Here is a 26,844-nt window from a genome sequence, read left to right as displayed (position 1 = left end):
CGCCATAACTGAATTCAAATGATTGTCAGGAAGAAATTATAACAATGCTCATTTCTGACTCTGTAATTGCCATAAATTTGCAAACCCAGGGAATAAAATAACGCACAGCCATAAAATACATATTGCAAAAGAACTAGAGTATTATGTATCCAGCATAAGAAATGTGTTTAATCAAACGTATAATGTGTCAGTATCGTGCGGAACGTTAGTATGTATTGGAGCATAAATGATGGATGTCATATAACTGTCTACGTCACAGCTGATAGAAAAATGTCCCTAAAAACAACGATGTTTACTGGCTGCCGGTAGTGGGAGCCGAAGAGATTGGTAATCAGACTGAAACTTTGACCCTTTTCCTGCTGGGAAATCATGTAAGATTGCAGCAAAAACTGAAACGAGCTTTACTGAAGCAGAATTGGAGTAGGTTCCCGGACAGAGGTCCTTCACTGGAATGCAGATGTTCTTCCCTAATATATAGTTCGTTGTTCTCCATCATGTGTCCTTTCCATAAGCATGGCAGAACATGCTGGGAGTAGTAGTTCCACAGCTACCAGAGAGCCACTAGTCGACTCTGTTATACCGTAGTTACCGTTGTCTCATTTTATTAAATGGGTAAAATTGCGCTTTGGATTTGAAAACCAGAACATGTCAATTTATGCTGCGTGTTACTGCAGTGCAAAAGTGTGGGTTGTTTTACTAAATGGGAAAAATGACAAAGTTCTTGTAAAAACAAGCAACTTTGCAATTTACCTTTTTCTCCTTTCTCAAGAACAGAGGGATTTTCAAGTCTATAAAAATGAAGATCATTGCCTTGAAGGTGGCTGTTTTGCGAAGTAGGAAATGCGCAGTTGCAGTCTGTTTTGTGTTTAAAAGCGAAGCTCTGAAGTTGGCTGAAACACTGGATTTACCTAGACTCGGTGTCCCTGTGCTCCTTCAATGCTGCAGAAGCAAAGCTGCCTCTGCTAGCAGCAACAGAGAGCAGGCAATGCGAGACAGCAACCAAGAACTGATCGGTCAGTCTTCAGGAGCACAACGTCCCCCTGACAAGCGGTAAGCTGAGAGGCAGGAGAGCGGTGCGCCTCTGAAGATAGGAACTTGAAAAAACCCTATTCACAGACAAGAAAAGAATATGAGCTGTTTACGAGGACTAATATTTTTGCCCTACCATACGGTTATACAGTGTGTTCATCTCCAGCCTGTACACGAGTCACACAGATCTCCATGTACTTGTGAAAATATGCGTGTATCCACAAATTGACTGTGACTGTAATGGTCCGTGCACATTGCAGAAGATTTCTTGATGTATATTGGATTCTGATGTATGCCGTTATATAGACAAACAGTGGCATACAGCAATCATGCAATCATACAGTAACCATTGTAAAAATAAAAAATTATACCGTGCAATATACTTTTTTAGGTGGTCCACCACGCACTTTACTGAGCCTTCCTATACTGTTGAAACAAAGATATGTTGGTGCTCAGGATCGGACTACCCCAAGATGGTGGTGGCTGCTGGCCGCAAGTACTTACTTGTGGAGCTGGACGTCTTCTGGTAGTGGCTGCGGCAGGGTACTGCACATCCACCTCCTATTCAAATCAAAAGGAGGCGGATGTGTAGTACCCTGGGTGGCCACTATCAGAATTCGGCCAACTCGACAAGTGAGTACTTCCAGCCGGCGGCCGCCACCACCGATGCTGGGTGTTGGACCCTGGCTGATCAGACATTGATGAGCTATCCTTAGGATAGGTCATCATTGTAAAAGTAGTGGACAACCTCTTTAGGAATTGCAATGTATCAGTAAAAATCGGCTGCTATACATTTGATCCATACGTGATCTAATGTTTCTGCGCACCCATAGACTTGAATAGGCAAGACTCATCTGAAAAATGGAAGACGAGTCCATGATGTTTTTTGCACTCCGACATTCGGTCTGCTGGAGAAATTCCGCTGAACAACCTAATTGAATAACATTGATCTGATTGCAGTACGTGTGAGGTCAGTTTTTTCACGTACAACACTCGGACCGAAAATACAATCGTGAACTTAGCCTTCGAGATTCTTTTCTCATTAGGTGAACTATGATTTCCACTAGCAATGCAGATTAAAATCTAAAGCATTGGTGAACTTCCTGAAACTTTCCTCAGACGTGCAGCACATATCTGGTTTTTCGATCCTCATAGTGCTGGTATGTTCCGGATTTATCTACAGGAGATAGCCTCACAAGTAATTAATGGATGAAGCTTGAATCCATTCATAAGGTTAGATTTTTCACTCCTTAAAGGGAACCTGTCACCATGAAAATACGGTCCAGTCTGCAAGCACCAAGTTGTAGAGCAGGAGGGGCAGAGTAGATGGATATATAGTTTTGTAGGAAAGGATTCAGTGTAACCTGTGTTTTAATAATTTAATTATCTGCTCTTTCGTGGATTTTCTTTCCAGTGGGTGGTCCCATCAGTGACTGACAGCCTTCTTTGTAGAAGTGTGCCTACAGAAGTAGCTGTCAGTCACTGATAGGACCGCCTACTGGACTGAAAATCCCAAAAAGAGCAGAGGATTAAATGATTAAACACAGGTTACACTGACTCTTTTCCCACAAAACTATATAATAATCGGCTCCGCTGCCCCTGCTCTATAACAGGGTGCCTTCAGATTGGACTGCATTTTGATAATGACAGGTTCCCTTTAATTTCATAGTTATTGTTGCTAACAGGAAGCATGGAAAGCTTTGCACCGTGGCATCAGCCATATTAGATGGTTACTAAAAATTGTCACGGATGCGGGGATCTGGCTCTCAGAGATAGCCGGAGACCCCATAGTGAAGCACAGATGTTTTTTTTTGCCCTCTGTACACAGAGCACTAAAAAACTGTATACACAGCAATAAGAAGCGCTGATGGCACATCCTCCTACATACACAACAGTCATGTGATCGCTGTGTATTGGGAGGGGAGCAGGAGCTGCTGGGTCTTAGGAGACACCATCAGATTTGCTATGCAAACATGAAACTGCATTTCCACTGTAACTGGGGCAAATATACCAGCCCCAGTTACAAGGAAAATAAAACTATTTCAGTGTTTAAATGCTCAACCAACTGTCTTTTATGACCCTATGGGAGTGCAGTGTGTTTAAATAAATGAAGAATATAATTAACAGGTAAAAAATTAATTTAAAAAAAAGTGCTACTGTCAATTCAAATCACCGCCACGTAAATAGAAAAATGTGTTTAATATATAAAGATAATCATTACAGCACGAGGAACACATTTTTAAATGTATTTTAGCAGCCCTGTGTGGTCATAAAAAATGGAAAAGCAGACACTTATTCCCTTTATTTTTTCACTAATATTGCTCTATATCAGCAAAAAAAAGTGAGAGACTATGACAGTGACATAAAAATGAAGCCCCATGTGTTCCAAAAAAAATGCTCAAAAATTACCTGAATATCCAAACGAGAACATTTTTCATAGTTTTTTAAACCGCACACAAAAAAACTTGAAAATTATGCCTTGTTAGGAACGGGGGTAAATGGTCTGGTCTTAAACTAGTTAAAAAATCGTCCTGACTCTGTGTATTTTCACAGCATCAAAAACGCAGCATCTTAAAGTTTCAGCAAAGTGGATGGGATGTATAAAAATCTCATGCCCACTGTGCCTTTGTTTGAATCATCTTAAACTGACCTGCGGTGCGTGTTTCATTTCCGTCACATATTAATTCCTCTGGGGAGTACACTGAGTCTTCTGTGTGGATTTTCCCATAGACTTGCATGAGATTCTGAAAATCCACTGGTAAAAAACGCAGATGCACTTTTATTGCATTTCCTTGGCGGAAACACATCAAAAATGCACGTGAACCACACATGACTATATCAGTAAAGTCTTGTCAAAGCCAAATACTGGGAAGTATCAAAGCAGTTATTTATAACATGACATACGAAAAAGAGACAAAAACTGGTGGCAGTCCTACAGGGCTGACCAGGCGCTGTTTTGCTGGTGCTAGTGAAAGGGGCCTATCAGCCTGTCAGGGTTGTTAGCGAGTGTGGTGCCACATCAGCGACTGCGTGGGCCATATCCACTAAATCCGCGTGCCTCCTTTGGCATGTGTGGACAGGGGTTGCCTGTCTAAAACTGTGCTCAGCAGACCTTGCGTGTCCCCAGGGGGTGCGGAACGTCACATTGGTGCAAGTAAGGAGACCGTACTGCGTGATCCTTCTGACGGAAAAGTGACGTCAGGCGGGGTGGCAAGGTGCGATTTTGTCACATCTCCCCAAGGTTGTTGTCTTTAAATGTTTACTAGTGCTAATGCCTGCAGCTAATCAGTACTGTGGTTCCTGTATTGTCCTTGGTACTGTTTTCATGCAGCCAATGGAAGAAGATCCAGCTCATGGACACTAAACATTTCTTTATTCACATAAATATGTTACAGAGGATTAAAAATAGGACTTTTATGATGGAGATAGCATCAATGTGTTTCAGGTGTCCAGACACACTAAAAAAGAGCGTTTTTCATTCTCCAGGTAACAAGGATATACTAACAGTGAGATGGAAATTTTTTTTACATATAAAGGTGCTTCTCACTAAATTAGAATATCATCAAAAAGTTAATTTATTTCAGTTCTTCAATAGTGATGAGCGAGCACTAAATTGCTCGGGTCGAGCGAATTGGAATACTCGGGTGCTCAACCCGAGCAACGAGCCCAATGTAAGTCTATGGGACACTCAAGCATTTTTCAGGTGGCTCCCCCTGGTGGTCTGCAGAGGGCCTAAAAATTGCCCAAATCGATGGGAACAGTGCTCAAATGACATGGGAACAGCATGGGGAAGATCCCTGGAAGCATTTCTGACTCCCAGGTCACTGCTGTCAAAAACGTTGTCAGAGTATTACGCCACTTTTATGGACTCACAATAAAACATATAAAAACAAAACCAAAATGGATTTTCCTGGGAAATATATTAAGGAACATCCTTTCCAGGGTAATGACTTGTATATAAGGTAAAATTAATAACCAAAATCAAAAATACTCCTCCACACCTTGGGCTATGTTCACACATAGCATTTTTGATGCGTTTTTGCACTTTTGCATTGCTTTCAACAAAGACAAATGCATTCACTGGGAAATGTTATATTAACATTTTACAACCTTATCTTGCCATGTGGTGTGTGACATATCATCAGACACATGCATACAGTGCTGAAAAGACATGGGAACAGCATGGGGAAGACATCTGGAAGCATTTCTCACTCCCAGGTCACTGCCTAAAAGTGTGCCCATCATAAATGATCCTTGGCGCATGCAAAGATGCCTCCCGCCTTGCACCTGTCGTTGCAGACTTGCAACAATCACCGTCCACGTCCTTGTCCCAGTTTTCCCTACCCCATTCCTTGGCATGCAAGCGCAAGTATGCAGCCAGCCAGCCACAGGCTGCAATACTATACTGCCAAATTTTTGACAGCTGCTTGCACTTGAAATGTGGCCTTTTATGCTCGTGGAGGCGGAAGCTTTTCATAACCTCATGCCGGTGGCGGCTGGGTGTCCATACTTGGTCCCCAGCCGCCACTATTTCTCCCGGTATCGTCTCCGCCTTCCACAAGCACGGGTCCCACAAGATTACCCATGCCCTCCCCAGTGCACTTACTGGGAAGGACCGCCTAACCACAAACACGTGGACAGGTGAATGTGGCCAGGGACGGTACGGAGCCAGTCCACAGCTTTTTTTTGCTGAGAGTTGTATTTAGCTCGGTGAAAGAACTGGCATAGAGGGAAACCGTATCTACCCTGCGTGTCATTTCTCCCAGGAAGTCCTCTAATGCAGATTATTGCAGAAGCAATGGCAGCCCGTCCAACATCAACTCACACTTGTCGGTGGTGCTTTGACACACAAACATCTTTCTTTGCGCATTTAATTTCATGAATACAGAGTTGGACAATGGCCTTATCTGCAATGCGGTTTAAGAAATAACATGCATAAGCATGTCCGATCCACATTAAAAAAGCAGCCAGGGCTGCTTCTCGGCAGGGTTGGATGGGCCCACCAGAGAACCCGGCTTCTCCTTCAGGAGAGTTCATAGTGCCGAGGTGAGGCCATGATGATTATAGAGGCCATCATCTGCTTAGTTTTCTGTTACTTGGAATGCAAGCGCAAGTATGCAGCCACCCACCCACAGGCCGCAACACTAAACTGCCAGATTTCTGGGCAGTTGCTTGCACTTGAAATATGGCCTTTTAAGCTGGTGGAGGCGGAAGCTTTTCACAACCTCATGCTGGCGGCGGCCGGTGTCCATACTCGGTCCCCAGCCACCACTATTTATCCCAGTATTGTCTCTGCCTTCCACAAGAACGGGTCCCACAACTATCCACGATCTTCCACAAACTGTCGCAACCCTTCTAACCTCATACCCATCCAACTAATCCGCAGTTCCTCAGTTGCACTAACAGGAGCTCTATGGAACGCTCGCTCCGTCTGCAACAAAACTTTCCTACATCTATGACCTTTTCATTACTAACAAACTTTCCTTCCTCGTCATCACCGAAACCTGTCTCACCACTTCTGACACAGCCTCCCCAGCTGCACTTTCACATGGCGAATTCCACTTTTCCCACAACCCCCATCCCAACGGCAAACATGGCGGAGGTGGAGGTTTTCTCCTGTCAGATACCTGCGCTTTCACCCAAATACCACTGCCACCCTCCGTTACACTCCCCTCTTTTGAGGTGCACTGTGTGCGCATCTATTCCCCCTTTGAGCTCCAACTGGCCATCATTTACCGACCCCCAGGGCTAGCCACCACTTTCTTAGACCACTTCACCACCTGGCTGCTCCACTTCCTTTCCGCTGACATTCCCACTATCATAATGGGCGACTTTAACATCCCCATTGACACTTCCCACTCGTCTGTCTCTAAGTTCCTATCCCTCACTTCCTCCTTCAGCCTTGCTCAATGGTCTTCTGCAGCTACTCATAAAGATGGCCACACACTGGACCTCATCTTCACGCGCCTCTGTTCCCTAGCTAACCTCTCTAACTCACCTCTCTCTGACCATAACCTCCTCACATTCTCTACCTTCTCCTCTCCAGGTGCACAGTCCCCACTCCACAAACTTATACACGCTCGCAGAAACCTCAAACACCTTGACCTACACTCACTCTCTGAATCCCTCCTCCCTCTTACAGACATAAATTCCTTACACAATGCAGATGTTGCTGCCTCTTCATATAACACCACAATAGCTGCAGCTCTCGACTCAATCACTCCTCTCACACATACCAAATCTCGCACAATCAACAGGTAACCCTGGCACACCAAACTCACTAAAGAACTGCGACGGGCCTCCAGGGTTGCGGAGCGGAGATGGAAAAGGTCTCACTCCATCGAGCACTTCATCGCATTCAAATAATCCCTCACTATTTTCAAGTCCGCACTCACTACAGCAAAACAAACCTACTTCTCATCTCTCATATCCTCCCTGTCTCACAACCCTAAACAGCTATTTAACACTTTCAATTCTCTCCTTCGTCCCCCAGCACCTCCTCCCTCTTCTCTCATCTCAGCTGAAGACTTTGCCTCATTCTTCAAGCAGAAGATTGACACCATCAGACAAAGCTTTTGCCTAAAGTCCGCACAACCCCTCCTCATATCTACTCAACCTTTCTCCTCCAAACCCCACTTCTCCAACATTACAGAAGGTCAAGTCTCCTGTTTACTCTCCAAATCACACCTTACCACCTGCGAACTTGACCCAATCCCATCCCACCTCATCCCTAACCTTACCACAGTCTTCATCCCAACCCTAACACACCTCTTCAACCTGTCACTAACAACCGGTGTCTTCCCCTCATGTTTCAAACATGCCGCAATCACACCTATCCTCAAAAAGCCCTTCCTTGACCCATCCTCTCTGACTAGCTACCGCACCATATCACTTCTCCCCTTTGCCTCAAAACTACTAGAACAACATGTCCACCTTGAACTGTCCTCCCACCTCTCCTCCTCTTCCCTCTTTGACCGCCTACAATCTGGCTTCCGACCGCATCACTCGACTGAAACTGCCCTGATCAAAGTCACCAATGACCTACTAACCGCCAAATCCCAGTGATACTACGCCATCCTCCTCCTTCTGGACCTGTCATCTGCCTTCAACACAGTGGACCATTCCCTCTTACTACTGATTCTCTCATCTCTTGGCATCATGGACTTGGCCCTATCTTGTATCTCCTCATACTTAACAGACAGGACATTCAGCGTCTCCCACTCATGCACCACCTCCTCATCTCGCCCCCTATCTGTCGGTGTCCCCAAAGATTCAGTTCTAGGACCTCTGCTCTTCTCCATCTACACCTTTGGCCAGGGACAGCTTATAGAGTCTCATGGCTTTCAGTATCACCTCTATGCAGATGACACACAGATCTACCTCTCTGGACCCGATATCTCCTCCCTACTAACCAAAATCCCACAATGTCTGTCCGCCATCTCATCCTTCTCTGCCAGATTTCTAAAACTCAACATGGATAAAACAGAGTTCATCATCTTTCCACCGTCTCATTCATATCCCCCATCTGACCTATCCATCAACGTCAATGGCTGTTCACTCTCCCCAGTCCCACAAGCTCGCTGTCTTGGGGTAACCCTGCACTCTGATCTCTCCTTCAAACCACATATCCAAGCCCTTTCCACTTCCTGCTGACTCCAACTCAAAAATATCTCTCGGATCCGTGCATTCCTCAGCAAAGACTCTGCAAAAACAGTAGTGCATGCCCTCATCATCTCCCGCCTTGACTACTGCAACCTCCTGCTCAGTGGCCTCCCTTCCAACACTCTTGCACCCCTCCAATCTATCCTAAACTCTGCTGCTCGACTAATCCACCTGTCCCCCCGCTGTTCCCCGGCCTCTCCCCTGTCAATCCCTTCACTGGCTCCCCATTGCCCAGAGACTCCAGTTCAAAACCCTAACCATGGCTTACAAAGCCATCCACAACCTGTCTCCTCCATACATCTGTGACCTAGTCTCCCGGTACTTACAGTGGTGGCCAAAAGTATTGGCACCCCTGCAATTCTGTCAGATAATACTCAGTTTCTTCCTGAAAATGATTGCAATCACAAATTCTTTGGTATTATTATCTTCATTTAATTTGTCTTCAATGAAAAAACACAAAAAGAATTGTCCTAAAGCCAAATTGGATATAATTCCACACCAAACCTAAAAAAGGGGGTGGACAAAAGTATTGGCACTGTTTGAAAAATCATGTGATGCTTCTCTAATTCATGTAATTAACAGCACCTATAACTTACCTGTGGCACCTAACAGGTGTTGGCCATAACTAAATCACACTTGCAGCCACTTAACATGGATTAAAGTTGACTCAACCTCTGTCCTGTGTCCTTGTGTGTACCACATTGAGCATGGAGAAAAGAAAGAAGACCAAAGAACTGTCTGAGGACTTGAGAAACCAAATTGTGAGGAAGCATGAGCAATCTTAAGGCTACAAGTCCATCTCCAAAGACCTGAATGTTCCTGTGTCTTCCGTGCGCAGTGTCATCAAGAAGTTTAAAGCCCATGGCACTGTGGCTAATCTCCCTAGATGTAGACGGAAAAGAAAAATTGACGAGAGATTTCAACGCAAGATTGTGCGGATGGTGGATAAAGAACCTAGACTAACATCCAAACAAGTTCAAGATGCCCTGCAGTCCGAGGGTACAACAGTGTCAACCCATACTATCCGTCGGCATCTGAATGAAAAGGGACTGTATGGTAGGATACCCTGGAATACCCCACTTCTTACCCCGAGACATAAAAAAGCCAGGCTGGAGTTTGCCAAAACTTACCTGAGAAAGCCTAAAACGTTTTGGAAGAATGTTCTCTTGTCAGATGAGACAAAAGTAGAGCTTTTTGGGAAAAAACATCAACATAGAGTGTACAGGAAAAAAAAAAGAGGCATTCAAAGAAAAGAACACGGTCCCTACAGTCAAACATGCTGCCTCTGGCGCTGGACTGCTTGACCGTGTGCATGGCATTATGAAGTCTGAAGACTACCAACAAATTTTGCAGCATAATGTAGGGCCCAGTGTGAGAAAGCTGGGTCTCCCTCAGAGGTCATGGGTCTTCCAGCAGGACAATGACCCAAAACACACTTCAAAAAGCACTATAAAATGGTTTGAGAGAAATCACTGGAGACTTCTAAGGTGGCCAGCAATGAGTCCAGACCTGAATCCCATAGAACACCTATGGAGAGATCTCAAAATGGCAGTTTGGAGAAGGCACCCTTCAAATATCAGAGACCTGGAGCAGTTTGCCAAAGAAGAATGGTCTACAATTCCAGCAGAGCATTGTAAGAAACTCATTGATGGTTACCGGAAGCGGTTGTTCGCAGTTATTTTGGCTAAAGGTTGTGCAACCAAGTATTAGGCTGAGGGTGCCAATACTTTTGTCTGGCCCATTTTTGGAGTTTTGTGTGAAGTGATCAATGATTTGATTTTTGCTTCATTCTCTTTTGTGTTTTTTCCTTGCAAGCAAATTAAATGATGATGATAATACCAAAGAATTTGTGATTGCAATCATTTTCAGGAAGAAGCTGAGTATTATCTGACGGAATTGCAGGGGTGCCAATACTTTTGGCCACCACTGTACCTGCACGTAACCTCCAATCCTCACAAGATCTCCTTCTCTACTCCCCTCTTATCTCCTCTTCCCACAATCGCATACAAGATTTCTCCCGTGCATCCCCCCTACTCTGGAACTCTCTACCCCAACACATCAGACTCTCGCCTACCATGGAAGCCTTCAAAACAAACCTGAAGACCTACCTCTTCCGACAAGCCTACAACCTGCAGTAACCACCACTCCACCACATTACTGCATGACCTCCTCTACCCCCACCTACTGTATCCTCACCCATCCCTTGTAGACTGTGAGCCCTCGCGGGCAGGGTCCTCGCTCCTCCTGTAACAGTCGCTGACTCGTTTTGTTAAGATTATGTAAATGTTTTTGCTATGTATATCCCTATCACATGTAAAGCGCCATGGAATAAATGGCGCTATAATAATAAATAATAATAATAATTACCCGTGCCCAACCCAGTGCACTTACTGGGAAGGACCGCCTACCCACAAACACGTGGACAGGTGAATGTGGCCAGGGACGGTACGGAGCCAGTCCACAGCTTTTTTTGCTGAGAGTTGTATTTAGCTCAGTGAAAGTACTGGCATAGAGGGAAACCGTATCTACTCCGGCTGTCATTTCTCCTTCACCAGGTTCCGTCCATTGTCACACACGACCATGCCTGGCTGTATGTTCAGCGTTGAGAGCCACAGATCAGGCTGCTGTGTTACAGCTTTCAACAACTCTGCAGCACTGGGCGGTTTGTCAATTAAGCATGTTATCTTCAGCACAGCCTGTTGCCGCTTGGCCAAGGCAGTGCTACACTGCTGTCAGCTTGGGACTGATGTGGTCATTTCGGAGATAGAGGAGGTGCAGGAGCTGAACAATGTGTTTACATTGAGGTTAAATTGGTGATGCTGTTTTTTATACTAAAGAAAGATCCTATTGTTTTGTTTTTTTTACGTTATTTTTTAAGGCAAATGCATTCACCGGGAAATGTCATTTTAACATTTTACAACCTTATCTGGCAATGTGGTGTGTGACACATCATCAGACACATCCTGTTTTGTTTATGATGGAAGGACTCTGAAAGTCATAAAGCCTATTTTTATAGGGCCATCAGACGGCCCTTACTATTCTTAAAAGGCCAGCAGTCAGCCTTCGCTATTGTTAGAGAGCCATCAGCCGGCTATGCTTTGTTGTTCCCATTATTAACAAGTTGGTCTCCTATACTGTTATTGCGTATCCAGTGACTGCAAGGGCTGCCAAAAATTTGGACGCAACCCAATACCCCTTTGAAGAGACATAGAGGAGGGTCTCAGTAAAAAAAAATTTCCCATTATAATGGAACGGGTCTCCTATAGTGGTAATGCCCATGCTGTGACTGCAAGGGCTGCCAAAATTTGTGAAAAACCCCACTAAGAATTTGAAGACACATACAGCAGGGCCACAGTAGCGACAAATTCCATTTTGAAAGGAGAGAGTCTGCTATTCAGTTATAGGGTATGCAGTGAGTCCAACGGCTGACCAATTTTAGGAAAAAACCCACTAAGAATTTAAAGACACACAGAGCAGAGCCACAGTAACAAGTATGACATGTTCTCATTAGAAAGGAGAGGATCTGCTGTACAGTTATAGGGTATGCAGTGAGTCCAACGGCTGACCAATTTTAGGAAAAACCCCACTAAGAATTTAAAGACACATAGAGCAGGGCCACAGTAACGACAAATTCCCATTAGAAAGGAGAGGGTCTGCTATACAGTTATAGGGTATGCAGTGAGTCCAACGGCTGGCCAAATTTAGGAAAAACCCCACTAAGCATTTAAAGACACATAGAGCAGGGCCACAGTAACGACAAATTCCCATTAGAAAGGAGAGAGTCTGCTATACAGTTATAGGGTATGCAGTGAGTCCAACGGCTGACCAAATTTAGAAAAAAAAACACTAAGAATTTAAAGACACATAGAGCAGGGCCACAGTAACAAGTATGACATGTTCCCATTAGAAAGGAGAGGGTCTGCTATACAGTTATAGGGTATGCAGTGAGTCCAACGGCTGACCAGTTTTAGGAAAAACCCCACTAAGAATTTAAAGACACATAGAGCAGGGCCACAGTAATGACAAATTCTCATTAGAAAGGAGAGAGTCTCCCATAGTATTGGCCTATGCAGTGAATGCAAGGGCTGCCAAAAATTTAGAGGCACTTCAATGCCCCTTGGAAGAGACGTGGAGGAGGGCCTCATAAAAAAATGTTCCCATTAGAAAGGAGCGGGCCTCCTATACTTGTAATGCCCATGCTCAAGTGTATAGGCTGACAAACATTTACCCCTGGGGGGTATACATGAACATACTGTATAAAAAAAAAATTTTTACGGGCATCATAAACACCCTTTAAAAAATTATGTGGGTGTTGCATCACGGACCACGGTCACCTTCGTGATATGGTGGTGGAGGATGAGGAGAAGGAGGAGGACAAGAGCAAATAACCAAAATCAGGAAGCGTATACCCATGTGTGGGTGTGGAAAGGTGCTTGGGAATATACCTCTCAAGAAATGACACTGGATTTGAGTTTATGTTACGCTGCTATCATTCGGTGGTGTTGAGAAGTCTGGCCCAATCCAGCCCTTGTTCATTTTTATAAGAGTCAGCCTGTCAGCATTTTCAGTTGACTGGCGGATGCGCTTATCAGTTATAATTCCACCAGCGGTACTAAAAACCCGCTCTGATAAAACGCCGGCGGCAGGCCAGGACCTCCAAGGCATAGAGAGCCAGTTCATTCCACGTATCCAGCTTGGATACCCAATGATTATAAGGCACAGAGGTATCACGGAGGACGTTGGTACGGTCGGCAAGGTACTCCCTCAGCATCTTCCGAAACTTTGCACTCCTTGTGAGAGTACCCCGCGCCTCAGGGCCTGTGCGATGGGAGGGTCTGAGAAAACTCTCCCAGAACTTTGACAGTGTTCCCCTGCCTCTGCTGGATTGAAGTTGTGTCTCTCTCGCCTGTACTCCTTGGTTGTCCAACGAAGTGTGCCCTCTGCCGTCAGCGTTTTTTAACATTTTTTTAATAGTTCCACATCAAGGGCCTTCTGGTACAGACCCATTTTTGTAGACCTGTCCGCCTCAGGAATAAGAGATATAAAGTTCTCCTTGTAGCGTGGGTCTAGAAGTGTCACCAGCCAGTAATGACTGTCACCCAAAATTTTGAGAATGCGAGGGTCATGGGAAAGGCAGCATAACATAAACTCAGCCATGTGTGCCAGACTACTAACAGGCGAGACTTCCGTGTCCTCACCAAGAGGATAACTGACCATGCTCTCCTCCTCCTCTCTGTCCTCTGGCTATCCACGCTGAACAGACGGTATGACAGCTGTGCAGGTAGTACCGTCTATAGCTCATGAAACTAGCTCCTGTCCTTCCTCCTCCTCCTCCTCCTGTTCCTCATTGTCACCCAATCCACGTTGGGATAAGATGAGGCTTGGCTGTGTGTAATCACACTGTATGGTTCCTTGCTCCATTTCATCGTGCTCCGCCTGCAATGCATCCTCTTTGATTGTGAGCAAAGAGCGTTTCAGAAGACAGAGAAGCGGGATGGTGACGCTAATTATGGCTTCATCTCCGCTCACCATCTTGGTGGAGTCCTCAAAGTTTTGGGGGATTGTACATATGTTTGACATCCATGTCCACTCCTGAGGTCTTATGTGTGGAGTCTGAACTGAATTCCGATGGCCTTGTTGATGCTGGTACTCAACAACTGCCCTCTTCTGCTCACAAATCCTTCCCAACATCTGTAAAGTTCCAACGCGTGGGGACATCACACACCAGTCTGTGAGCAGGAAGCTGCAAATGCTGCTGAAACACGGCAAGGGCGGCGGAAGCTGTAGCTGACTTTCTAAAATGGGCACACAGGCGGCGTACTTTAACAAGCCAATCAGGCAGCTCCGGGTAGGATTTGAGAAACCGCTGAACCACGAGGTTAAGCACATGGGCCAGGCATGGTACATGTGTGAGCTCGCCTCACCTCAGAGCCGCCACCCGGTTCCGGCCATTGTCACACACGACCATGCCTGGCTGTAGGTTCAGCGGTTTGAGCCACAGATATGCCTGCTCTTTCAGAGCTGTCCACAACTCTTCAGCATTGTGCTGTTTGTCACCTAAGCATATTAGCTTCAGCACAGCCTGTTGCCGCTTGGCCGAGGTGAGCTGTAGACCATGGGGGCAACCCTGATTGACCTAGCGACAGCAATCATTGGTGTCGGGAGGACCTGTTCCATCCCAAGGTCCGACTGGGACCTTCCACTATGTTAACCCAGTGTGCCGTCAGCAAGATGTACCATCCCTGCCCACAAGCACTTGTCCACGTGTCCGTGGTTAGGTGGACTTTCCCGGTAACTGCGTTGTTGAGGGCACGGCTAATATTTTGGGACACGTGCTTGTGTAATGCGGGGACGGCACACTGGGAGAAATAGTGGCGGCTGGGTACCGAGGGACGGCCACCGCCATCAGGTTGTGGAATGCTTCCGTCTCCACGAGCCTAAAAGGCAACATTTCGAGCGCAAGCAGTCGTGAAATGTGAGAATTTAGTAGTGTGGCATGTGGGGCGTTGGCTGCATATTTGCGCTTGCGTTCCAAGGACTGGGGTATGGACAACTGAACGCTGCGCTGGGACAAGGACATGGACGTGCTTCCTGATGCTGCTACTTGAGAGTATGCAATGACAGGTGCAAGGCAGGAGGCATCTTCGCATGCACCATGGACAGGGGATTGGCTTGCATGCACAACAGCGGAAGAAGCAATGGTGCCACCTGCAGACACTGTTCCGGGACCCTGGGGTTCGGCCCACAAAGTCCGGTGCTTTGCTGCCATGTGCCTGATCATGCTGGTGATGGTCAGGCTTGTCGTTTTGCCACCCCTGCTGATGCTGGCCTGGCAGGTGGTGCAAATGGCCTTTTTGGGGTTATCGGCAGAGTTTTTACAAATCAACCAGACTCGGGAAGACCTAACAGTTGTACTGGCAACTTCCTTTGTGTTGGTGTCATGGGGACGCCTTCTGTCTGCGGCCACCACACTGCTTCTTCCTGCCTATTTGGGTGCTCTGCCTCCCTCCCCCTGTGTGCTGCTGTCCTCACTCTGCATGTCCTCCTGCTAGGTTGGGTCAATTATTATATCATCCACCACCTCGTCTTCCACTTCTGCACCCTGGTCCTCCTCCTGACTTTCTGGCAATTGTGTCTCATCATCGTCCACCTCTTGTGATACTTTCCCACCGTCGCCTTCGTGTAACCGTGGCTCCTCAAATATTTGGGCATCGCTACACGCGATCTCCTCTTGCCCCGCTTCAAGTGGACCGGGCGAGAGGCCCGAATCTATAAATGGAAAAGTGAACAGCTCTTCAGAGTGTCCAAGTGTGGGATCAGTTGTCTCTGGGTACTCGGCATGGTGGGAGGAAGGAGGATCAGGATGAGGAATATGCGGTCCAGACTCACGGCTACTGAGACTTGACCGTGTGGAAGACAGGGTGGTGGTGGTGGTGGTGGCTAAATGAATGGAAGCATTATCCGCTATCCAATAGTAACAAGCTATCGGGGTAACCACCAGATCAATCAAATCATAAGCAAGGTAGTTAAAATATAACGTTTATTAGATATATATTAAAATTTCTTTATATAAAATGTTCCAAATGGTTTGTTGTGGACAAATATATATGGGTCTTAGCCTTCTATTTATGCCTGCTTAGCTGTCTGGTGAAGATAGCCCTATGGTGGGAGGCCATGCTTAACCCTTAAGGGGTGGGACGACGGATGCTTCCTTTTTCTTAAAAGTCGATTTGCTATAAATAAGTTGGTCCCATTATTTGATATTTTGCTGCGTGATTAGAGTGGCGAATATATCTGAATGGAGGTGAGAAGGTGCACTATATCCCCCAGTTTTTTGACTTTGGTAGTGGATTGCTTTTTTCCTCCTCCCTCCCAAACCACCGCTCTGTAAAATCCAGATTAGGATCGGCGGTTTTGGTTTCAATGAAGCGCCAGTGTAGTGTTCAGGATGCGCTTCATTAATGCATACATGCGTTCCAGTAACCGGAAATAGGGAGGAGGTCACCGGATGTGATGTTAGCGAGATGCTGTATGCGGTCCACCTGGATGGTGGATGCGTTTCAAATACCGGATATACCAGCCCACGTGACCGGATGTGACGTAGCAGCGTGTTGTTAGCGCTGCCGTTTAAAGGAGACATCGTGTAGGAAGTGAGAGATGGAACCCTGGGTCTTCTGAGAGGAGGATAAGGGCTGATTGTAATGGTGGAGACCCTCAGCCCTGTTTTCAGTCTCCCCTGCTGAATCTATTTGGGAGGAAACGCGTTGGGAGCAGGATACCTCCAATACTCCTTGGTCTTGAATAATTGGATGACATTACACCAGGATGTATCAAGCCATGATGCACTCACTATAGGATTGGGTGAGATTGTTTCATTATGCTTGGTATAACAATAACCCGAAGGATTCTCTTAGTGAGGCTTTGTTGATTTTCCCTGACATGGTCCACGGTACCTTTTTTGAATAAAGGGCATGTGGGATTTTACTGTATAGTCCATGGTACCTTTTTGTTAAAGGGCATGTGGGATTTCATTGTATACCTAAGGTTATTGATAATGTATTGCACACTCCTGTGAGATGAGTCGCAGGATTTATATATGTGCTAGGTTGTTGAATATTATCTTGACCTATTATACATCTTTTTGAGCACATGCATGGTATCTCTATATGATTGTTGCTAAAAATGTCAACCAACACTAGTAAGGGTAATATTTAATTATATGATCCTCTATGTTCTGGATGAACTGAGGCTGACTCTTCTAAACCCTATATACTTGGTACTTGGCATTTTGAGGTGTGGTTTGCATGTATATACAGCTATAAACTGTTGATGGTAATTCAGAAGACCCAGGGTTCATTATATGGCTCTTTGGGTTTTTTATATAAAGAAATTTTAATATATATCTAATAAACGTTATATTTTAACTACCTTGCTTATGATTAACCGCTATCCAACCAACAACCTTTTGACACTGCTCTGGGTTCAATAGTGGTGTGCTGCGGTCCCCTAGAAATTGGGACAGGGCGGTCAGGAGAGAAGATGTGGGTGTTTGTTGTGGCACAATTTCGGCTTGCCCACGGCCTTGTCCTCTGCCTCTGCATGCACAATCACCATCACGTCCAGTTCCCAGTCCCTTGCCACGTGCCTTGCCCATTTTAAATGGAGGACAGTATCTTCCACGCTCACTACAAATGACTGAGTTTGGATCAAACTTATATGTGATCTTTGTGATGGAGAAAACAGAGTTTTAAATACCTGGCCTGTACTGTAGGTAAGTAGTTTGAACAGCAAACTGGTGTGAATTGCTTCACTGACACACTGAGAGAAATTTTTAATGGAGGCCAGAAATGGCAGTATTTTCTGACAACGTATATGTGATCCGTTTGACGGAGAAAACACAGTTTTAAATAGCTGGATTTCTAGCTCTCTAATATGGAAAGGACCTGGCTGTATTCTGCAGTGCCAACAAGCAAATGGCCCAGAAAAATGGTGTTCTCTGGATTGCTTTTTAAGCAAATAATGAGGATTGAGATCGAAAGAAAAGTATTCCTGGCCCCTGAGACCTGGGCCTTTGTATAGAAATATCTAACAGCAACAGAAGGCAGAATTGGAATGGAGCCTCTTGTGCTATATGCACTGCAGTCTCCTATATACACTGCCTGCCTATATACACTGCCGGCCTGATATCTCTGCAGATGGATTAGTCCTCAGAAGGACTGTTTGTTAAGATGGATATGTGTAATGTATGGTTTTTCTCCCTACACTACCTAATACACAAGCAAATCTCTCCCTAACGCAGCAGCAGCTCTCCCTACACTGTCTGATCCGGAGTGACTGTGACGAGCATGGCGGCGCCAGGTCTGATATAGACCCGATGACGCTATGCTTCCAGCCAATCACTGTAATGCCACAACCAACATGGCTACGGCATTACAGTGAGTGCCAGGCAATCCCTGCATGTTCATTGGCTCTGTAAAGATCGCCAAACATGCAGGGAGGAGACCTGAGCTCCCGCCGAACAACCCTGAAATACTCGGCGAGCACCGAGCATCTCGATCAGTGAGATGCTCGGGCGAGTACCAAGCAGTGGTGAGCACGCTCGCTCATCACTATTCTTCAATTCAAAATTGAATCTCATACATTACATAGAGTCATTACAAACAGAGTGATCTATTTCAAGTGTTTCTTTCTGTTCATGTTGATGATTATGGCTTACAGCCAATGAAAACACAAAAGTCATTATCTCAGTAAATTAGAATAATTAACAAAAAACACCTGCAAAGGCTTCATAAGCGTTTAAAAAGGTCCCTTAGTCTGTTTCAGTAGGCTCCACAATCATGGGTAAGAATGCTGACTTGACAGATGTCCAGAAGACAGTCAACACATGGTGGTTATTAATGGAAAACACTCAGACTGGGTCTCAGTTAACAGTGGGATACCACAGGGGTCAGTATTGGGCCCCCTTCTTTTTAACATATTTATTAATGACCTTGTAGGGGGCATACAGAGTAGTATTTCAATATTTGCAGATGACACTAAACTTTGCAGGGTAATCAATACAGAGGAGGATAATTTTATATTACAGAAGGATCTATGTAAACTAGAAGCTTGGGCTGATAAATGGCAAATGAGCTTTAATGTATATAAATGTAAGGTAATGCACTTGGGCAGAGAAAATAAAATGTATAATTATATGCTTAATTGTAAAACACTGGGCAAAACTGTAACTGAAAGAGACCTGGGTGTACTGGTTGACGACAAGCTCACGTTTAGTGGCCAGTGTCAGGCAGCTGCTGCAAAGGCAAATAAAATAATGGGATGCATTAAAAGAGGCATAGATGCTGATGAGGAGAACATAATTTTACCTCTATACAAGTCACTAGTGCGACCGCACTTAGAATACTGTGTACAGTTCTGGTCTCCGGTGTATAAGAAAAACATAGCTGAACTAGAGCGGGTGCAGAGAAGAGCGACCAAGGTTATTAGAGGACTGGGGGGTCTGCAATACCAAGACAGGTTATTACACTTGGGGCTATTTACTGTGGAAAAAAGAAGGCTTAGGGGTGATCTTATTACTATGTACAAGTATATGAGGGGACAGTACAAAGACCTTTCTACTGATCTTTTTACTCTGAGGCCAGAGACGGGGACAAGGGGGCATCTTCTACGTCTGGAGGAAAGAAGGTTTAATCATAATCACAGACGCGGATTCTTTACTGTAAGAGCAGTGAGACTATGGAACTCTCTGCCGCATGATGTTGTAATGAGTGATTCACTATTAAAATTTAAGAAGGGCCTGGATGCCTTTCTTGAAAAGTATAATATTACAGGTTATACAGTGCCTACAAGTAGTATTCAACCCCCTGCAGATTTAGCTGGTTGACACATGCGGAATTAACTTGGCATTGTGACATTTGTACTGTAGATCAGCCTGGAAGTGGGAAATGCACTGCAGCAAATTTTGTTTTTTTTTTGGTTTTTTTTGTTTTTTTTTTAAAAACGTTAAAAGTTAATTCACAGTGTCATTTATTATTCAACCCCTCAAACCACAAGAATTCTTTTTGGTCCCCCAAAAGTATTAAGAAGTAGTTCAGGCACCAAGAATAATGAGCTTCACATGTGTGGATTAAAGATCTCTTTTGCCAGCCTTTTCTGACTATTTAAGACCCTCCCCAAACTTGTGAACAGCACTCAGACATGGTGATCCAAGGTGTTGTTTTCAAATGAAAGTAAATTTTTCATTTCATTTGGAAATCAAGGTCCCAGAGTCTGGAGGAAGAGTGGAGAGGCCACAACCCAAGCTGCTTGAGGTCTAGTGTGACATTTCCATAATCAGTGATGGTTTGGTTGATCACCTCCATGCCACACCGCTATGATGCAGTAATTGATGCAAAAGGGGCCACCACCAAGTATTGAGGGCATTTACTGAACATACATTTCAGTAGGCCAACATTTAAGATTTTAAAAACATTTTTCAAGCTCTTGTTATAAAGTATTCTAATTTACTGAGATAATGACTCTTGTGTTTTCATTGGCTGCAAGCCATAATCATCAACATTAACAGAAATAAACACTTGAAATAGATCACTCTGTTTGTAATGACTCTATATAATATAGGAGTTTCACTATTTTTATTGAAGAACTGAAGTAAATTAACTTTTGGATGATATTCTAATTTAGTGAGAAGCACCTGTACTGTATTCATATATTGTCAGTGGTTCTGGTGATGTAGTCATATACTGGCAGTGGTTTTGGTGAAGTCATGAACTGATTGATTCTAGTGATGTAGTCATGAATTGACTGACGGTGGCTCAGGTGATGTATTCATGAACTGACGGTTTTGGTGATGTATTGAAATATAGTGAGGCTATGTGCCCACGATGCAGAAATGAAGCAGAAATTTCCTGAACATTTCTGCATCTCCTTGGCAGAAAAAACGCATGCGGATTGTACATGCGTTTTGTCTGCCAGGGATAAGCATTTTTCAAGCGTTTTTGCATGCATTTTTTCAAGCTCTTTTCCAAGCGATTTTGAGCATCACTTGGAAAAGTGCTTGATAAGTTGGTCACACAATATAAGTCTATGCAACTGGCATGGATTTATAGTGTGTGACCAACTTATGCTGCTTTAATGCAGCATCAATAGTAAAAAAAAAAATAGAATTAAAACGTAAAAAATTAAAAAAACATTATACTTGTCTCTACGGTGGCCCCCGGTCTCCTTTTCCAGTGGTGTGCTCTTTCCTCTGCGTCCCGCGGTGTTCTGAAAGGACCTGCGGTGACGTCATTTAGTCAGCTGACAGGTCATGCGACCGCCTACGTTAACAGTCGCGTGACCATCAGATGACTAAATGACGTCACCGCAGGCCCTTTCAGAACACCGCGGGACGTAGAGGACAGAGGATGCCACCGGAGAGGAGACCGGGGGCCGCCGGAGAGGTAAGTATAATGTTTTTTTTTTCATTTTTTACGTTTAATTCTTTTTTTACTAATGGTACCTGGGTCTGGAGGAGAGTCTCCTCTTCTCCAGACCGGGTACCATACGTGCATTGAACCGCATGACATCCGCATGCATACATGTATGCATGTGGATGTTATGTGGTTCAATGCAAGTCAATGGCGGCGATTTCGCTGCGATTAAGCACAAGAAATGGTTGTGCTGCAGATTTTTCCGCAATGATAATTCGCAGCGGAAATTTCCACAGCATGTGCACAGCACATGCGGATTATCATTGGGAAACATGACAGACAACTTAACAAGCGTTTTTAATGCGTTTTCTCGGTGGTTCTTGTACTGTATACTAGTGATGAACGAGCACTAAAATGCTCCGGTGCTCGTTACTCAAGTCGAGCAAATCGTAATGCTCGGCATAGGAAATATAATGGAAGTCAATGGGATACTCAAGCATTTTTACCGGCACTTCCCTCCCACCACAGAGGTATGGATGGGTCTTAAAATTGCTCAAATCGATGGAAATAGCACTAAAATAGCATGGGAACAGCATGCGGAAGACCCCTAGAAGCATCTCTGAATCCCAGGTCGCTGCTGGGATTCAATGTTGTCAGAGTATTACGCCACTTTTACGGACTGACGATAAAACATACAAAACAGAAGATAAAATTTTACTGGAGAAAATGTTAAGAAAGATTCTTTCCAGGATAATGACTTGTATAAAAAGCAAAATAAATAAGAGGAAAAAAATGCTCCTCCGCACCTTGGGCTATGTTCACACATGGTGTTTTTGCTGTGTTTTTGCACGTTCGCATTGCTTTCAGCGGTGAAAAAAATATTCACCAGTAAATGTAATTGTAACATTTTACTACCTTATCAGACCATGTGGTGTGTGAGAAATGATCAGACACATCCTGTTTAATTTATGATGGAGGGACTCTGAAAGTCCAAATTTTTGTTTTTCAGGGCCATCAGGTGGCCCTCACTATTTGTAGAGGGCCATCAGGCGGCCCTCATTCTAATTTTAGAGGGCCAGTGGCCGGCCCTCACTCAACAGTTTTAGAGGGCCAGCACCCATCCCTCACTAAGCACTTATGTAGGGTGAGCCGCCGGCTATGCTTTGCATAGCCATATATTGCTACCCATCTGAGGTGGGCAAATTTTCTTTTTTGTATTAATACTGTAAAGTTTGAAACTTGGAGAGCCAGCAGGCGGGCCTCACAATTTATAGAGGGCCATCAGGTGGCCTCCACTATTTTTAGAGGGCCAGCAGATGGCCCCCACTATTTTTAGAGGGCCAGCAGGTGTCTTGTGTACAGATGAGACGAAGACCCCATTTCCTTGTAGATTGTAAGCTTGCGAGCAGGGACCTCACTCCTAATGTAACTGTTTAAACTGTCTTAATGTCATTAATGTGCCGGGAGTGGTGCGGGACCACTCCCTGCACATATCACCGGGTGTCAGCTGTGACAATCAGCTGACACCCGGTGGCGATCGCGCCCGCACAGCATGTGTGCGGGCGCGATTGCAAAGACGTACCATTACGTATCAGGCTCTTAAAGCCCAGGGCGCAGATACGTATTAGTACGTCTTGGGCTTTAAAGGGGTTAAAATGCTTAGGGCAGCATGAGCACCAAATAAGACCCTGCTAGTAACCTTGAAACATTTACTAAAGAAACTGTCTCTGATACACAGAGCGATCAAGCTAGGGAAAAACAGTGATGTATCCCTGATACTGTAACAGCCATTCATCCAATAGAAAAAGAAATCTCTTTTTGAGCATCAGTTTGGGGCATTACTACAACCCCTGGCAAAAATTATGGAATCACCGGGCCCGGAGGATATTCATTCAGTTGTTTAATGTTGTTGAAAAAAAGCAGATCACAGACATGGCACAAAACTAAAGTCATTTCAAATGGCCACTTAAGGGCTTTAAGAAACAGTAAGGGTAATTTTTTTCAGACCAAGCAGAGGGAAAAAAATATGGAATCACTCAATTCTGAGAAAAAAATTATGGAATCACCCTGTAAATTTTCATTTCCAAAACTAACACCTGCATCAAATTAGATCTGATCGTTAGTCTGCATCTAAAAAGGAGTGATCACACCTTGGAGAGCTGTTGCACCAAGTGGACTTACATGAATCATGGCTCCAATATGAGAGATGTAAATTGAAACAAAGGAGAGGATTATCAAACTCTTAAAAGAAGGTAAATCATCACGCAATGTTGCAAAAGATGTTGGTTGTTCACAGTCAGCTGTGTCTAAAATCTGGACCAAATACAAACAACATGGGAAGGTTGTTAAAGGCAAACATACTGGTAGACCAAGGAAGACATTAAAGTGTCAAGACCGGAAACTTAAAGCAATATGTCTCCAAAACAGGAAATGCACGACAAAACAAATGAGGAACGAATGGGAGGAAACTGGAGTCAATGTCTGTGAACGAACTGTAAGAAATCGCCTAAAGGAAATGGGATTTACATACAGAAAAGCTAAACATAAGCCTTCATTAACACCTAAACAGAAAAAAACAAAGTTACAATGGGCTAAGGAAAAGCAATCGTGGACTGTGGATGACTGGATGAAAGTCATATTCAGTGATGAATCACGAATTTGCATTGGGCAAGGTGATGATGCTGGAACTTTTGTTTGGTGCCGTTCCAATGAGATTTATGAACATGACTGCACGAAAGGAACATGCAAATTTCCACAGTCATTGATGATATGGGGCTGCATGTCAGGTAAAGGCACTGGGGAGATGGCTGTCATTACATCTTCAATAAATGCTCAAGTTTACATTGATATTTTGGACAGTTTTCTTATCCCATCAATTGAAAGGATATTTGGGGATGATGACATCATTTTTCAAGATGATAATGCATCCTGCCATAGAGCAAAAACTGTGAAAACATTCCTTGAAAGAAGACACATAAGGTCAATGTCATTGCCTGCAAATAGTCCGGATCTCAATCCAATTGTAAATCTTTGGTGGAAGTTTAAGAAAATGGTCCATGACAAGGCTCCAACCTGCAAATCTGATCTGGCAACAGCAATCAGAGAAAGTTGGAGCCAGATTGATGAAGAGTACTGTTTGTCACTCATTAAGTCTGTTACGGGTCCGGGTGGTGGAACCTCTGTGCCGAGGTGCAAGGAGGGACTCAGAGGGGCGTGACTAAGTATCCACCCAAACCGACCCTGGTCGTACGGCAGCTAGCGACACCGTGACCAGGGAGGATCCGGGCTGAGGGACCAGGTGCTACTCTGGGGACGACCTTGTAAGAGAGCAGGTGGCTCCCACGGGTCAGATGGCTGGGACTGACCGGTATGGCGGATGGACACGGCAAGCAGGTGGAAGTCTCTGGTAGCAGACAGGTGGTCACAGTTCGAGAAAGCAGGGCAAGTAGCAGTCTTTAGGTTTACCAGGAAGGTGGTCACAGCAAGTGATGGCAGGGTCTCCAGGCAGGCTGGCAGGAAACAGGCAGGTGCTCCCAGGTGAGCGGGCAGACAGACGAGGCGGGTAACTGGCAGGTAACTGGTGGGCGCTCCCAGGTGAGCCGGCAGACAGACGAGGCAGGTAACTGCCAGATCGCTCCCAGGTGAGTGGGCAGACAGACGAGGCAGGTAACAGGCGGGTGCTCCCAGGTTAGCGGGCTGACGGACACAGCAGGTAACAGGCGGGTGCTCCCAGGTGAGCGGCCAGACAGATGAGGCAGGTAACTGGCAGGTAACTGGTGGGCGCTCCCAGGTGAGCGGTCTGACAGACAAGGCAGGCGGATGCTCCCAGGTGAGCGGACAGATAGCCAAGGCAGGTAACAGGCAGGTAACAGGTGAGCGCTCCAGGTGAGCAGGCTCGGCAGGTAAGGGGCAGAAAACAGACTGGCAGGCAGGACGAGAAGTCAGGCTAGCAGCGGGACCTGAGGGCTGAAGCACAGATCAGACACAGTGCAAACAACTTTGCTCGGGCACCTCCATTTTGGAGGAGGTGCCTTATATATGGGAGGTCCTCCGGCAATTGGCCGGGGACTCCTTAGGACGGCGTGCGCGGTCCCTTTAAGAGAGGGGAGCGCGCGCGCGCCCTAAGCACACAGCCGGGGAAGGAGCGCGTGCCGGAAGCAGCGGGGAGAGAAGCGCTAGAGGACGCCGTGCCAGGAGCGGGGAGGTGAGAGGGACGGCGTCTCTGCCTAGCAAGGGGCAGAGACACCGATGCTACAAAGTCCATGCCTCAGAGACTGCAAGCTGTTACTATAGCCAGAGGTGGTGCAACAAAATACTAGTGATGTATTGGAGTTTTCTTTTGTGTGTTTGTTTTTCATGATTCCATAATTTTTTCCTCAGAATTGAGTGATTCCATAATTTTTTCCCTCTGCTTGGTCTGAAAAAAATTACCCTTACTGAGTACCACATTTTTAATCTTGATTTCTTTTAGTGTTCTTAAAGCCCTAGAGTTGCCATTTGAAATGACTTTAGTTTTGTGCCATGTCTGTGATCTGCTTTTTTCAATAACATTAAACTACTGAATGAACATCCTCCGAGCCCGGTGATTCCATAATTTTTGCCAGTGGTTGTAGATGATCCTGTGAGTGTTGACATTGAGAAATGTATTATTGAAAAGAGTTATGATCAACCACTTCAAAGTAGCAATTCTTCTTGTAGACCAACTTTAGGGTATGTGCAACAACATATCTTTCAGGCAGATTCTGCCTGGAACCCCCCCTGAAAGAGCACTCAATAAGCATTAAAAAATGAATGAACATATGCACTACATTGTTAAAATGACGTTGCTGTGCACATGTTCCATCTTTTGTATATTTTTAAACCTCCTCAGGCTTTGAAAGCCGTGAAGCGTCTAAAAGAAGTGACTTGACCAAGCCACCGCTATTTCGCATATAAAACTTAAAGAAGCACTTCCATATTTATATTTTTTATTAACTGTGTGTATATGGGCATGTAATGTAGTGTAAGTGTATTAACATACCTATCGCTGCTCTCTTCGGTGTCTGGCGCCTTTCTGCTTAGCTTCTGAACGATGTCACCTCAATTGCAACTAGCTGGCTCACTCTATGCATGAGCTAGAAGTCTCTTTTACTTTTGCAAGTCTATGGAGCTTTGTTCTAATAACAAAATGATATAATAATATAAAAGCCAGTTCCGGGTAACGCAGCGCACAGCATGACCCAGAGAGTCTGCAGAGGGGTAACGC

At 45.0% G+C, this 26,844-nt stretch overlaps 1 long non-coding RNA gene across 1 annotated transcript in view; it reads left to right on the top strand.

The window, feature by feature from the left end:
* The first annotated feature begins 2,127 nt into the window (after nucleotides 1-2,127).
* Nucleotides 2,128-26,844, top strand: part of LOC141257950 (uncharacterized) — a 28,576-nt gene continuing 3,859 nt past the window's right edge. The window contains exon 1 of the long non-coding RNA XR_012318138.1: nucleotides 2,128-2,262. This is a non-coding gene — a long non-coding RNA (uncharacterized lncRNA). The remainder of the gene's footprint in view (nucleotides 2,263-26,844) is intronic.

Source organism: Phyllobates terribilis, unplaced genomic scaffold (genome assembly GCF_046119375.1).
Source record: "Phyllobates terribilis strain yellow unplaced genomic scaffold, ASM4611937v1 Scaffold_3__8_contigs__length_932513732, whole genome shotgun sequence".
NCBI classification, from domain to species: domain Eukaryota; kingdom Metazoa; phylum Chordata; class Amphibia; order Anura; family Dendrobatidae; genus Phyllobates; species Phyllobates terribilis.
This window is presented reverse-complemented; position numbering and strand designations above follow the sequence as displayed.